General features: G+C 43.0%; 1 protein-coding gene across 1 annotated transcript in view; it reads right to left on the bottom strand.

Moving 5' to 3' along the window:
- The window catches only part of LOC147678469 (extracellular calcium-sensing receptor-like), a 265,477-nt gene that overhangs the window by 41,094 nt on the left and 210,849 nt on the right, over positions 1–13,534 (bottom strand). The gene's annotated exons all lie outside the window — the stretch shown is intronic.

Below are 13,534 nucleotides of genomic sequence, written 5' to 3'. Positions count from 1 at the left end.
AATTTCCATCACTATGGTGACATTCGTTTGTGAAGAATTGAGGCAGGACACTGTATTATTGTTTCTGCATGAGGACCATTGCAGTGGCATCTTCTTGTACTCTGAAGCTAGGGCTATATTTAGGCTCCTATAGTGAATTTATTGATTCACATGTTGTTTTGGGCCATGTCAATTTTCATCCCTTGTGTTATGATAATAATGCTGATGTCTACATTTGAATGCTGTAGAGGAGTGTTCAAGAGGATCTACTTGACACTGGTTAAAAAGGGCATTCAATGCAATCAATATTTAAAAACTCTGGGCCTGATTCGGGCATTGGAAGACTTGGATAAAATTGGCCCACACCTGATTGACACATTTAATATACTTATAAGTCCCTAGAATATAGTACTACATGTACCCAGGGCATGTACATGAAATGCTTTTAATGTGCCTGCAGCACTCATTGTGCCATCCACCAAAGTAATACTTTAAACATGTCTCCGGTCAGTAATTCCGGCCTGTAGTCAAGTTGTAAACTGCAATTTAGACCTGGCAAAATAAACCTTTAACCGTGCTTAAACCTACACTTTGCAGGACATTAGTCCCTTGCAAAAATAATCTACATAACCTAGGACAGGTGGGGCTGCATCTGGCTTTCCAAGAACGTCTGGATATTCTTCTTAGTGGTAAGGCCATACTTCCTGACAAGTGCCTCTTTTATGAAGGCCAGTAGTGAATCCCTCAATTCATTGGGAATGTGCCTCTAAAGACTGGCTCTCCAATCCTTCTCAGAGACCCTGTGCAGCTCTAAGGTAACCTTGTAAGCCTCAAATCACTTGTCAATGTCATCCCCCATAGCAAAGTTATGGCGCCAGGTCTTTGGGTATGTGAACCCTCCTGTCTCTTCTGGACACTGCATTATTGCTGCCACCATTACTTCTGGACTCGGTGTGGTGTTTTGCCTTGAATTCCAGCTCGTTGTGACCCATCTCCTGAGCCAGCAAAATGTTTTTTTACTCCAAGGCAAGTTTTTTTCCCTCCAAGGCCCTGTCAGCCTCAGCTTCCCCTCTGCTTCAGTAAATTTCAGTTTAGTCAGCTGCAGCTGAAACTCTCACGCAGCCCCTCCTTTCATACACCTCCTTGGGGGACAAGTTGTGGAAGGACACTGCTCTCTCCCTTGACGGGGGTCTCCTTTCCTTGGGCAAGTGCCTCTCTGCTGCTACATCTCAGGACATGTGACCAGGTCATTTTCCTCCTCTCCCTCCCCCTTCTTATACGCCTCCTCATCCTCCTCTTCCTCTTAAATCCACCACCTCATCCTTAGGATTATCATCTTCTCACTTTTCAGGTGTGCCTTGCATCCTACGGAGTGCCTCAAAAGCTCCAACGGCTATCTGGAGATCTATTTTGATGGCATTCTTCTTCACATTCAGCCCCCTCTCCTTGCAGAGCCCTTACAGCTCTACCATGTTGAGCCTATCAGTGCTGCTCAGATCCAACTACATTGTAGAGAAAAGGATGTGAGGCAGGTCTTAAAATTGAAGAAAGAAAATAAATAAACACATCAATTGAATTTGAAGTCAGATTATTATTTTTTCTTTTTACTTTTGCACACAGCACTGAGTGGCACTTCACACGCACAAGTACTAGATCCTATCACTGAACACCAATGTAAGAAACTGGGTTATTGATAGAGGGGAGTGGAAACTCCAATAGAACAATATCCACAATGCTTGTCTGGGTGAACCACAAAGTAACTAAATTAATCTGTGCTTCACCCCCTGGTCGCTCAGTACAAAGCAGTGAGACCTAATTTAGAGAACTCTGTACAGTATTAATACACCACACAACCAGAAATAAAGTAAAAATACTGCACAAGAAAAATCACAAACTAATAAATAAACTGGAGGTATGCATTTTAAAAGTTTCTAATGAAATCTAGTGCCTAAAAGATCAAAGTTCCCACCGCATATATCTGGTCTGGAAACATCCTTTACATCGCGGTTGTTACATTGTGTTCCATTACAACGCGGTTGTCCCAACGACCATGTTATTAGAATGCAATACCATTACAACGCAAGTCATTTGATCCGCTTGTAAATTTTATTAGGCTTGAATAATTAAAACCATTGCAAACATTAATACATTTAGAATAAAATATCTAGCTCTTCTACAATAAAAGACACTATTAAAAGACCCATAATTTTTACGACAATAAATACATTAGAATAAAAAGTCATTAAAGGATGTGCTCGAGTAGTTAAAACCTTCTGCTCCATACTTTTATAAGTCTGCAAATATTGTTCCAAGCAGTGTCTATTCTGATGAAAGTTAGATTTTAACCAGCGCAGGCAAGTTTTTCAATCTTTTTGCGGTCCTAACAAGAAATGTAGTTTGTCGGCAGTTTAGCTGTATTATCCCTGGATTAAAGTACAGCATTACCGCTTGTCTGCAGGACCTAACTACATGCTATATGAACATTGGTTTTAGCAAGGTTATCCTTATATCTCTTAGGTTGTTACAGATGCATGTAACGTGAAAAGCATCCTCAACACCACAGCCACATAATCGGTAGGGTGGTCTCCTCCACTTCTCTCCCAAAGAGGTAGGAATTGATTGAAGTGTCCGACCCCCATCCGTAGTTTTAGGAATTTTTCTTTGGTGGTAATTTGTATTCCTGTCTTCAAGTAGGAATGGGGTTTAAGTACATTGTATGTATTTAGTACCAACCAGCAATTAGCTCATTTGGCTAATGCTTTTTTGTCCTCTATAACAGAAAATAGGCGATTTACCTTTGTTACAGCTTGTTTAAAAATGAAATGATATGTTGAGATGTTCCACAGGTCTGTTAGGCTTAAAAATTTAATGGATGCCTACAGATATTCTCTTGCTGGTGATTTTTTGGGGCGATACAGTTCCGTCCAGAGTTGGTTGTTCAGAGATCCTTCTTCGTCTCATTTTATTTTGTGCCAGATTTTCACAAATGCTCCCCTTCTTTCTATTATCTGTTTTTGAATCCCAAATTCCAACCGTATTTGGGCTGGGGAAGCGTATCTAGGGTATTGGAAGATCGCTTAGTAAGAGTTGGATATTACATTATCAAGGATTGTTGCATCTTTTCCCTTCATTGATTTACTCACATAGGTTATTCTGGGTTGAAGTTTAGCTCACAGGACCCCTAGCAAAGGGTCGAGCGTCAGGTCCGGTAGTATATTATTCAGTGGTTATATGGCTTGGTTTGCCATTAGCCCCTTCTCCGTAAAGATTCCATTTGTGGTTTAAACAAGTTGTTTTGATCTAGTATTATACCCAGGTATTTACAGCTTGCTGCTTGGTCTAAACGGTGACCGTCCAGGAACCATTTAGAGTGTTTTTTCTTGTGGAAGTTTACTGCCATAATTTTTGTTTTATTGAAGTTTATTTTTAATGCGTTTTGTTGTGAAAATCTGTGAGTCGTGTTCAGGAGATGCTGAAGACCAATAGGGGTCCGGCTTATCAAAACTAGATCATCGGCATTTAACAAGTTTGACAGTGACGTGTTTCCTGGTTTTGGAGCATGTACTGAACATCTGCTCAGCTCCCCCGGGAGATCCGCTAAGAAAAGGTTAAAAAGCAATGGGGCTAGGAAGCACCCTTGTTTTAGCCCTTTTGTGGTGGGCATTTTTTTTATATGTGTACACCAGCACCTAGCTTTATCCTGACCCATGTGTTAGTATGCAAGTTTGTGAGTTGTGCAAGGAGAGCGGGCGGTATCCCCCAGCCATCCAATTTTTGCCAGAGCTTTGTTTAGTCGACATGGTCAAACGCAGCTGTAAAGTCAATGAAGCAGAGAAACAGGGGGAATTTTCCCTGTTTTGCTGCGTCCATGAGCAAGTTCAGTGCCATAATATTTGTTATTATACCTTGTCCTTTCCGGAGCCCTGTTTGCATTGGCAGGATTATACAATTCTCAGAAGCCCAAGTTGTTAGGTCGTTTAAGATGAGCCCGCGTAATATTTAGCCTCGATGTCTGTGAGGGTTATCAGGCGGTAGTTTTTCAGCTCGGACCGCGCATATAGTTTATAGATTGGGTTTATAATTGAGCCTCTCCATGACTCAGGAATTGTCGAAGTTGTGGTTGTGTGCTTAAAAACTGGTGCTATTTCTGGGTCCTTTTTGAACAGCATTGGCGGAATGCCGTTGGGGCCAGGTGCTCCCGCCTGTCTGTCCCTTGCTATTTGTTTCTTTATTTGTGGTACTACATGGCTGCTATGCTCATCCCCTATTCTGAGTGTGCGAATTGTACAGAATTTGATTCTTTCTCCCATTGTGGTTGGATTGACTCTGTGCTATCCCTTTCCTTTAATGGGGCTGGCCATTGGTGCGTCACTTCATTTGCCGGCCTGCTAAAGCTTTCATTATCCGAATGTACAGCAGGGATTGCTATTAGCTCTATTTCTTTAAAGTGGTTAAAAAGAACGTCTCCCCGGGCTGCTTCAGTAATGTGAGAGTTAATGCCAAGATGGTTTGGCTGCTGTAATCTGTTAACAGATTGCCAAAACTTGGCCTTTTTTTCTGTTTTGCGTCATAAAGGAGTTTGGCCAAAAATGTGTTGTTCCAAGTCCTTTGGCTGGACCATCTTCTTCCCTTAAAAAGAGCCTTTGATTTATGAAGGGAATGCTGTAGAGTCAGTTTTCCCAGTGATTTCCGGAGTTGGCTTAGTGTGCGATTTATCGTTTGTTTCAGTTTCTTTCAGAATGGGCTCTTTGCATTCATCTGTGGCAGGACCGGTCTGTTCCTTTGTTCCAGACCTGTTTAAGTAGTGACTTTATCGCTGAGGGACATGACAAATTTCTCCCAGCTTTCCAGCAGCTGAATTATATTGTCCTGAGCTTGGTTGAGTAGGTCTTTGTCTATCGTTGATACTGCCTCTATGTTTGTTGAAGTATACCTTATTCATTTGAGGTTTGTTGTTTCTACTGAGACAATGGTTTTATCGACCTCCAGAAGTAAAGTTGAGTTCGCATGAAGTTTCATTTCTTGTGAAATGTGATCACTGAATTTGTTATTGCCTATTTGAAAAGAGGCTGTATTATTGAACAAAGTTAGTGTCACAAATGTAAAATCTAAGTGAGAGGATATTTTGGCTGAGTGGTATGTAGGTGCTGGAGGATTGACCCCCTTGAGACAACCGTTTACTGCTCTCCAGTTTAGGTGCTCTAGTTCCGAAGGAAGGTAATTTGAGCATTTGCTGGTGTAACTTTTTTTGAGGGACCGTGAGTCGGAATTCCCCATGCACCTTTAAGATCTTGCATGGAGTCGTTGTTCTTATCTAACCCCAAGAGGAGCATGTTAAAATCTCCATCCACAATGATGTTGTCTATGTCCTCTTCTTCCATTACTCTTTTTACTTCTTTTATCAACTCCTTGGTTGTCCTCAATTAGTGTTTGTGGTGTATGTAGATATATATTCTTATTACCTTCTGAACGGTCTGGTTAAGAATCAACGTAACTATTGAAACCTGGATGCAACTTGGAGGGGTAATGTTAATCTTTAGGGGAAGAATTTCCCCAGTTTGTGTTATTGAGGATAGGAAAAATAGCCCCCCCGAACGGTGACCAAAGTCAGATCACTTGATAGCCGGGATAAAACTGGAGGTGTAACCTTGTGGCTGAAAGTGTTTGCCCTCCCAGGTCTCCTGAAGTAGGATCATGTCAAAGGATTTTAGGTAGTTTAAGACCTCATGATCACTTGATTTGGCGGATAAACCATTGATGTTCCAATTGCATATATTGATTTCATTGTAACCCGGTTGAGGATCTGATGGACTGGGCGTTCAATGGCAATTTAGTTGCGCTGACAATATTGTGAGTTGTATGCTCTGCCAGTTGTTCGTTAGTGTAGGTTGAGATGAGAGCGATTGGCCTTCTGTTTGGGAGTGGCCCCTTGCTCCCCTTAGCACTGAGGTGGACTTTCTATATTGACTGATAGTTTCGGTGATTAGAAATAATGCTGGATATATACTCAGTTTTGACCCTGGTTTCAGAGTGATCCCCCTGCTTTGGAGTCTATGTTTCTTGGATGATTCTGCTTGCTATCGCTGGCGTTTTCCATCTGGTTTTGGACTCCTCGGAGCTTGGCAGACTGTTGTTTGGCAAGAACTCTATGGAGAGTAGGTCAGAGGTGTTGATGTTGGCTAATTTTGGGATGGCTTGCAGGAGCCGTTGCACGTTCCCTCTGTTAAAATATCTGCTCGACTTCGCGACTTATAGTGAGGGGAAAATATGATGTTGTCTATCTCCTCTTCCTTGATGGATTCCTGGGTCTAAGGCTGAAAGCCATCACTGGTAATGACTGTGTGCGGATAAGGCCTAGAGTTGTTTGATTTACTGTCGGTGCTGTTTGGAAGTGTTGACAGTGGATCATGTGGTTTCCAGATTATATCTTGCGCAACATTGCTATATTCGTGAATTTTCATTAGTAGTTGCTGGAGCTCTTTATGAGTGTCCTGCTGATATCTGCCTGGCATCAATTTTGCGGATAGGTAATTTTCCATGAGTGCACTTTGGTGGACTTGGCTGGCGCATGTGTCGGGTGCTCGAATTCCTGGGTGTTACTATGGGATTTTGGGCTTGTTGCTAGATGATTGACAGGTCGTATTTTTGTTTTTCTTGAGACCAAGCCTTGGATGATTGGCTTTTAATGGGGATGCGGATCCCCTGGTGGTGTATATTGCGGTTTTATTTTTGTTAGTGTGTCCTTTGTACCTTTTTCCAGTGATGGAGCTGGGGAATATTTGTAATGCTGGCTTTCATAACAAGTAATCGTGAAAGTAGTTGGTTAGCCGGATATTGGACCTAAAAGGTTATTTTCCTCTTCCTCCCCTTCCTTTTTATTCTGCGATGGGTATTCTCTGATGTGCTTTTATCAGTTGGTTCAGGTGATATCACTTTGTTGGGTGAATCCACTTTGGAGTTTTGCAGAGATCCTCTCTCTCCTGTGTAGTAAATCCTATTTGTTGTTGTCGTCTCAGTCGATTGGGTCTTGATTTCATTTACCACTCTGTGGGTGGTCCCAGCTTGCTGCATTCTGAGTTTCAGTTGTTGTTTTGATGGTGGATAATAAGTCACGTAGTAGTGATGGTAGCATAAATAGATTGTCCACTATTGGAGCACAGGTACATTCTTGCTGTGATAACTTATCATTAAAGGCCGCTTCTTGCCCTCTCCTTATTAGTCCGTTTAGATCAGCTAGCTTCCTGTCGATCCCTGAAGTAAAGTCTGTTAAAGTTTGGAGCACTGTGAGATGTAAGTCCATTTTATGGGATTGATAATGTAATGCTGTGGTTGAATATTGCATTGTACTTAATCTTGTTGCCTACATTGAGTCTTTAGTCGTCTGGCATTTGTCATGGGTCTCTGTGCTCGCACTGTTTGTTGAGGTTATAGTGTCATGGCTGAACAAGGCAACTAATTTCTCCGACTCTTGAGATGCTAGAAAGGACATGTTGCCATTGGAATTGTGGTGGTCGCCTTGAGAAGTCGCCTAACTGTGCCCTGGCGATGTACTTTCTACTGGTTTCTTGGCAGCCGTCAAGGTATTTACTTCTTCCTGTTGAGTAAGTGGCAAATGTTGAGGGGAAGAATTAGTAGCTTGCAAATTATGTTTCTTTAACTTTTGCTCTTCTTCGCTGCTATGTTGTTTCGAGTCGCCTGATGGAAGCTTGAGTCTAGCGTGGTGGTTATGTCCAATTGTTTTGGTGAGCTTTGAGTGGTAATAAGAAGATGGGGTTATTCTCTCTGTGGTAAGAGCTGTTTAGGCTTAGAGTCTGTTCTAGTTTTTGCACCCCCTTACTGGTGTGATTTTGGCATGACTATCTCTAATTCTCTTCCAGCGGTGACCACAGGGGTTGAAAGAGTTGGTCGCTTTTATGTGCGGTGAGCGGGGTGATCCCTGGGCCATCCTGAAGTTCTTGTATTTGATGTTTGTCAAAGACATTAACAGTGGCCTCTAGGTGTACTTTATGATTGATGCTCTTGTGGTCCGCTGTTGTGTTTAATTCTCGCGTCACTTGAGGTTTATCTTTTGCTTCTTGGCCTTGGTTATGATTTAGCCTGATGGTGACCATGGGGGTTGAAAGAGTTGGTCGCTTTTATGTGCGGTGAGTGGGGTGATCCCTGGGCCATCCTGTAGTTCTTGTATTTGATGTTTGTCAGAGACATTAACAGTGGCCTCTAGTTGTACTTTATGATTGATACTCTCATGGTCCACTGGTGTGTTTAATCCTTACGTCACTTCAGGTTTATCTTTTGCTTCTTGGCCTTGGTTATGATTTAGCCTGATGGTGTTCAAGTTACCGTTAATTGTTCTGCAAGTTTTTCTTTGCAAAGATTCTATAGTATGGATTAGAGCAACGGTTTGATTTGTCTGAGGTTTTGTTACGAATTGAGAGGTTAAGTCAAAGCTTCTTGGTTGTAGAGGGGTTCGCAGCCCTTTAATTTCACCAGTTTTAGAAAATATCACTGTGCCAGGGTCTTTCAGAAAAGCTAATTTTGTATAGATCTTGGGCTGGAAGGAGCATGGATTCATCCATAGGGGGGACCCCTCTATTGTTATTAGGTCTTGTGCGACCAAGCCTAACCTCGTGTTAACCTCAAATTAGGCTCTGTTTCCTAAGGTGAGGTCTTACCCTGATTTGGGAGGCATTGTGAGGGGTATTATGAGAGCTGTTGTGAGATGAGCTCTTAGTTGGAAATTTTTCACGGAGGTTGGGGGTCACAGTTGCTGTCAGCATGTCATTTTTACCCTTGAGCTTCCCATGTTTTATTTTTTGAGTGTCTAAGTCAAAGCCAAGAGGGTCGTCATCCTAGCTCCCATTTTCAATCTCTTTTTTTTCCTTTTTATTGTTTTTTGTTGCTTTAGACTTTGAGTTTGTGTTTATAGGAGTCTTTCTTTCTCTCCCAGACCTCATGTTCCCTTGCTTCCTTGTAATTTCTTGCACTTCCGTGTAATTCTCGATAGTGGTTATAGTTGTGCTTGTTGTTGTTTTTGTTTGTTCTGTTAAGTTGTTCTGTTGAGTTAAGTTAAGTTATCCACTTTTCCACTTTCTCACTTTCCCAGTTTCAAAACCACTTTCCAAACCTCCATGCGACTACTACTCTGTGACTACTCTGCGACCACTAAGAATCCAGTGATTAGTAGTGGAGAGATGCGCAACCCCAGCAAACCCCAATGAGGACCTCCTGTGGGTTTTCTGGGAGCTTAGGCTGCTTTACTTTCTACTTTCCATGGTTGTCTTTATTGCGTCCGCTTTGATGCCTGCAGTGTGCCTTGCACAAGAGATTTTGCTGGTAGTTAGAGGTAGTTGGACTGTGCAGGAGGTGCAGGAGAGAAGCTACCAACAGGTCGCAGGTCAAGAAGGTAGTAGCAGCGGCGACTGTGTGTTTACTCCTCTGCTGCGGTGGTGGCGTTCACTGCCTACTCTGCCTGCCTGCTCTGCCTGCTTGCTCAGCACACAGGCTTGGTAGGGCAGATTACGTGTGCTTGGGGAGGTAAGAGACCTTAAGACTAGGACCTCCCAGTGAACCTACGGTTGTCGGAGACCAAGAGCCAAGTGCAAAGCCAAGAACTCTCAGTGAGCTCCCAGTGAGTCTACTGGGGGCAGCAAGGGTGAGGCTGGAGGTCCCATAACCTCAACCTCCCAGGTGTCAGTCAACCAGACCTGTCGTGCCCTGGAGCCGTGATCCGCCAAGCACACGGCTCCTGTGGTTCGTGAGCACCCCACCCCCTGCAGCTCTCACCTCTGCAGCTCCCAGAGTTAACCTCTGCCAACATCACTCCCGCCCTGGAGGGCCAGTACCGTGTGGTCCGGTCCAGAGCAGCAGGAGAGGAGGCACCCGGTACAGGGCGGTGGGAGGAGGCGGGTCTCAGGTCTCAGGCGGGTCTCAGGTCTTGGGCAGGTTAGGTGGTCTCAGGCCGATCGGCTGCCGACCACAGCGGGATACAAGCTGCGGTTGCGGTTATGGGCGGTGGAGCAAACAGTCAAACAGTCAAAACCGTGGGCTGCAGCCCGTGAGCAAGCGGCAGCGCGTTGCTCCTCCTCTTCCAGAAACTGAATGCAAACATAATGGAACTTTTCCTGTCCCTTTATGATTTACTATTCCAACACCTTCCCTACTGTTGCGCAGGGTGAAGTTGGAGTAGTACATTATACTATTCCTAAGGTTGGAGCGCCATCTAGTGCAAGTCAATCTAATGACTTGTGCTGTAAAGGTATTGCGTTCCAACAACGCGGTCACTGTAACAACTGCATTGTAATGGAATGCAATGTAAAAACATGCATTGTAGCATGCTATGTTCGTCCGGTCAGGCAAGACGAGGTCAGAGTTAAAAGTTGAGGCCGACCACAGTAGAGCAAGGGTTGAGACACAAGGGGTGAATTGGGCCTGGTCTCAGTTTACCTTCAGACTTCATTAAATGTCTGAAAAAAACTCATATAAGGTAGGGTTCAGTTGGGCAAGCCACGCTGTATCCGAGGAGGAGTTGTTGACACCGGGGATCCACTGGTCGAGATCATGATGAAGCCGTCAAAGATGGTGTGAAAAGCTGGATTTCCAGGCCGACATCATCGTTGATGAGAAGTCAGTGGACTTTCAGCTCAGTGAAGCTTTTTACCTTTGGACCTAGACAAACATTTTGAAAGATGAAAACCCCAAATGGGACAAAGCTTCAGGCTGCAGCCGAAAAAGGGCTCCGTGAGGCCGGATTCCTTTGCCAAGAGGCTCTACTGAACAGGATTTGCAGCTGTGAAAAGAATGTAGCGGGAGCTACAACAAAGTCAGGCAGACTGACAATAAACTTTTGGGCAGATTGGCAGGCAGGTCAGTTCTGCAAGAAGCTACCAAGGTTGCAGGTCTATGGGGCACCACTTAGGGGCTTAGGGTTCACTCCAGCAGAGGCCAGCAGCAGGACTCAAGGCCTCAGGAGCTTGTTATCTCCCTCTGACACACACAGGAGGCTAGCCAACTAGCCCTTGGACTCACTTTCGGTGGTCCTAGGATCAAGAAGATGGTTGAGTTTCTTTAGTCATGCACATTTGTTAAAAATGTCCTTTCATTTACTGACCTTAGGTATTGGGAGTTGTAATATTGTAATAGGTGGGTGTTTATTATGGGTATGTTGAGTGAGACATGGCCAGACTGGGACACTGGGTAAATTGCTTTTAGGTATAGGTTGGTGTCATAAAGTTAACTTTAATGTCAATGCTAATTACTGTATTGCAAGTGTTAAAAATGTTTTACGTGCCTTCTATTTATTTTGTATTTGTTTTTGTTCAAGCAGAACTCCCAGATGGGGGCATGTTGAAAGAATAGGCTTTGTGGTTGTTATGGGCAGGGTTTGGCTATGTATGCTCTGTTGACTTACTCTCAAGCATACCTTTGTGTGCTTTTCTGTGCTCTAAACATGATTTAGTGCTGGAATCAGTTAGGGATTATTATGCAGTGCAGTTTGTACATAGTGGAAACAGACTAATACTGTTATTGCAAACAACATTTACACCAACCCCGTTACATGTAGTCACACAGCTCATGAAAGGCCCAGACGAGGGCACCGTGGCAAATCGATCTTTGAGTGACTCCCCTGATGGGAACCATACTGAGTTGTTTGGGACAGCTTCGCCTTCATCGAACTCCAATTCATGTCTCACTAAGAGAGGTGATAAACAGTATGAATTGGTAGGCCAAAGCCAGGCCCTTGAATTCTAGCTGACCAAAATATCACTATGGCCAATTTTTTAGAAAATGTTTTACTTTTCTTCCTTTTGCCAAGATATTTTAAACACTAGTTGCTATGCAAATGATTAATGTATTTGCAAAGGTTTTAATTAACCAAACAATAAAGATGACTTCTTCTCATATACATCTTATTTCATTGAAGTTTTAGAAGCTACATTTCATTCTTCTTACATGACAGTCATAGTAATACAGATAAAAGCAGCAGAAAGGGCATGTACCAGCTTCTCATACAGCAGGGTACATACTTTTTTTCATAAGATTTACTGCAATTCTTATAGTGGGTGTAATCGCAATACTTGTATTGAGAGGTGGGCGGTAAACTTTACGGGCCCGATTCACAGAATGAACTTAAGACTCAATCCTAAACTTACTACTATTTTGGTAAACACAGAATGCACTTACTACTTTTGGAATTCACAGAATGCACTTACTACTTTTGGCATTCACAGAATGCACTTACTACTTTTGGAATTCACAGAATGCACTTACTACTTTTGGCATTCACAGAATGCACTTACTACTTTTGGAATTCACAGAATGAACTTACTACTTTTGGCATTCACAGAAGTTAGGATTTTGTCTTAAGTTTGTCTTAAGACAAACTTAAGACAGACTTAAGACAGACTTAAGTTAGGATTTTGTCTTAAGTCTGTCTTAAGTCTGTCTTAAGTCTGTCTTAAGTTTGTCTTAAGTTTGTCTTAAGTCTGTCTTAAGTCTGTCTTAAGTCTGTCTTAAGTTTGTCTTAACACAAACTTAAGACAAAATCCTAACTTCTGTGAATACCAAAAGTAGTAAGTTCATTCTGTGAATGCCAAAAGTAGTAAGTGCATTCTGTGAATACCAAAATAGTAGTAAGTTTAGGATTGAGTCTTAAGTTCATTCTGTGAATCGGGCCCAACTCCTCCATCAGCGTTAGTGGTGTTTTGCCCAGATCGTGCTCTGCTTGGAGAGTGGAGTTCCAGAAATACTCTGCCAACTGCCACGTAGTGGAGTTTTTTCTTGTGCGCGGCTCGCCAACTGTACGTTGGCAGGTGCCAGTGAGAAAAACAAGAGCTACACCGTCCCCAGCAAGTTTCCCAACATGTGCGGCCACAGCAGGTCGCTACCACTCTTGTTGTGATAGCTGCTGCTCGCATTGAGAAAGCTGCTGCTTGAGTAGAAAATCTTCTCGACTGGTAGAATGAAGTAGTGCCTTCTGGCGCATCCCATTGTGCCATTCGCACTGATTGTACACAAGAGGCCAGCTCCCGGCAAAACCAGCGCTAGCAGCGTGACATACCAGATTCCAGCACTGGTGGAACTCCGCAGAATCTCGCTGAGTTTTTAGGTAACGCTGCGGAATTAGTGGAACTCTGCATGTCCCGCCCACCCCCTCATCTAATACTCATAATGAAAAAAATAAAAGACTCAGTAGATGATGATCAAAGTTTGGCAGGACTGACTAAAAATTGTGTTAGGCTTTACCCCATAACAATAAAGTACAGAGAATTAATGAAGCATTTCAGAGTTCCTGACTTGAGAGCTGTCCCATGGAACATTTGAAGGATGAAACTTGGTGCTCACTTAACCAACTGACGAATAACACAGTGATGCAATATTGTCTGAAACACTGAGTAACAACTTTAAGTCATGGGGCTTTATTTTTGCTCAGGGAGCCATTCTATCACATTACGTTTCATTATATTACACTACATCATAAATATATTAAGGCTATATTACACATATCACTATAGAAATGAATACATATGTTAGCATATGAAGACACCAATGCTGCTTG

Source organism: Lissotriton vulgaris, chromosome 12, assembly GCF_964263255.1.
Source record: "Lissotriton vulgaris chromosome 12, aLisVul1.2, whole genome shotgun sequence".
In the NCBI taxonomy this organism is placed as follows: domain Eukaryota; kingdom Metazoa; phylum Chordata; class Amphibia; order Caudata; family Salamandridae; genus Lissotriton; species Lissotriton vulgaris.
Note: the sequence above shows the minus strand (reverse complement) of the source record. Positions and strands in the feature narration are given on the sequence as shown.